Below are 2,677 nucleotides of genomic sequence, written 5' to 3'. Positions count from 1 at the left end.
TGCAGACAAAACACATACACATAAAGTAAATAAATCAAAATAATAAATGATCATGCTGAAAATACTTAGGGCAGGTGAGGAGTTTTTCATTTTTTCTGTCTCTGTTCTCTTTTTTCTCCTTCTGCTCCTCCTCCTCCTCCCGCTTTTCCTCCTCTTCCTCTTCCTCCTCCTCCTCCTCTTCCTCTTCCTCCTCCCACTTTTCCTCCTCTTCCTCTTCCTCCCCCTCCTCCTCCTCCCCCCGCTTTTCCTCCTCTTCCTCCTCCTCCTCCTCTTCCTCTTCCTCCTCCTCCTCCCGCTTTCCCTCCTCTTCCTCTTCCTCCTCCTCTTCCTCTTCCTCCTCCTCCCCCCCCACTTTTCCTCCTCTTCCTCTTCTTCCTCCTCCTCCTCCCGCTTTTCCTCCTCTTCTTCGTCCTCCTCCTCTTCCTCTTCCTCTTCCTCCTCCCACTTTTTCTCCTCTTCCTCTTCCTCCCCCTCCTCCTCCTCCCACTTTTCCTCCTCCTCCTCCTCCTCCTCCTCCTTCTCCTGCTCTTTCTCCTCCTCCTTCTTTTACACTGTGTAGCCCAGGCTGGCCTCAAGCTTATACTCCTCTTACCCTTCTGCCTCAGCCTCAGTGTCCCCAGCTACACAATGGAGAGGGAGGGTGATGGACCCCCATATGGATGTGGATGTGGATGACAAATAGCTCATATTGGTTTTACAAGCAGAAAGAAAACAGCTTTTTAAGAAAAAAAAAGTTTAATGACACGGGGAAAGGTTTAATATTAAAAAATAAAAATGTCTACCATTAAAAAAATCCATGTAAATATATATCTAGACCAAATTTTTTAAAAAGCAAGATAGATATATGTCAAAAAATACCAGCAATATCTCTAAGTTTTGGATAATTGATAACATTATTTTCTTTATAATGTTATTTCCTAAACCTGCTAAAAGACTATGTCTCTACTTAGAATTAAAATATAAATTGGTAGGTAGGAAGTTCGGTAGATAGGGAGGTAGACTGATAGAGACTAGATGAATAGGTGTGTGTAGACAAATGAATAGACACAAGAAATTAAGATGAAAGGGAGAAAGAGAAAGGGCCAGGGAGAGGGAAAGAAAGAAGAGATGAAGCATAGACAGACAGATATCTCCCTCCTTTCCTCCTCCCTCCCTTCCCCCTTTCATAGAAAAGAAAAGAGGGAGACTACTTGAAAGGGAACCTTGGAGCTAGAGAGATGGCTCAGCAGTTAAGAGCACTGACTGCTCTTGCAGAGGAATCGGGTTTGGTTCCCAGCACCCACATGGTGGCTAACAACTATAACTCCAGTTCCAGGGGATCCAATGTCCTCTTCTGACCTCCATCCACTGGTAGTGCATGTCATGGGTGCATTTACACACATGCAGGCAACACACTTACATACATAAAATAAAAAATAAATTACAAAAAATATTTAAAAAGGAAAGTTCTGACCTCCATCCACTGGTAGTGCATGTCATGGGTGCATTTACACACATGCAGGCAACACACTTACATACATAAAATAAAAAACAACTTCCTGAACCAAAAGGAGGTACGTAGGGCTGGAGAGATGGCTCAGATGTTAAGAGGGCTTGCTGCTCTGGCAGTTAATCCTGGGTTCAAAACCCAGCACCCACACAGGAGCTAAAAGTCATATATAACTCCAGTTCCAGGGGATCCAACACCCCTCTTCCAACCTGTGTGGGCATTGCACAACACAGGTACACTTGCATATACACAGGCAATAAACTCATACTCTATGAGGACAAGCTGGCCTTGAAATCACAGAGATCTCCAAGCCTCTACCTCCTGAGTGCTGGGATTAAAGGTGTGAGCCGCTACGCCCAGCCTATAAATAAAATATTTTTTAAAAATAAAATAAAATAACTTTAAGCAATCCTTCCTGAACTGAAGTTTGGGACTGGGATGATATGACGGAAGCAAGAGTGAGAAAGGAAAGATACAAGGCAGATCTCCAGATACAGAAAGGGATGATGACGAAATAGCCACACATAAGCGCAGCTCCACTCTGCTTTTCATGTCCACATGATCGAACAGTTTCAGTGTAAGGGTCACTGCCGGGTAATGAGGGTATGGGTACGAGTCAAGTCTGTGGGACGTGTACAATTCATTTGTGAAGATGAACAAGGAAAATAACTCTGATTCAGTCCTTCATATGTGTGTGTTGCATGTCTCTGCCTATGTCTCTGGTGTAATATGAAAAAGTATGTTCCACCATATACAAAAGTCATATTCTACTTTTGAATAATGATATAGGAAGATATAATCTCTTAGAATTTCCTGTTTTCCAAAGCCAAATGTTTGGTTTTATCAAACTCTATGCACATAGAAGAAACAAAATGTTTCTGATTCCTCATACAAGTGCTAGTGCTTCCTCTCCACTGGCTCCCAAGCTGTTAATGATCTTCTGAGATGACTGTGGGAGTACACCTATAATCGCAACACTTGAGAAGGTTAAAGCAGAGTTGGAGGTCCATCTTGGATACACAGCGAAGAACAAACAGAACAAGACAGATTTTTGCTGTTCATTCTGTACTGCCTTTGCTATATGGATCTGAAGGACTTCTATCTGACAATAACCAATGGGAAGTAAAACCAACTAAGTAAAATCATTTCATGTGTTAAATCAATTTTTAGAGAAATAATGAATTACGT

The sequence above is a fragment of the Nannospalax galili genome, unplaced genomic scaffold, assembly GCF_000622305.1.
Source record: "Nannospalax galili isolate Female #2095 unplaced genomic scaffold, S.galili_v1.0 scaffold612, whole genome shotgun sequence".
Classification (NCBI taxonomy): Eukaryota; Metazoa; Chordata; class Mammalia; order Rodentia; family Spalacidae; genus Nannospalax; species Nannospalax galili.
This window is presented reverse-complemented; position numbering follows the sequence as displayed.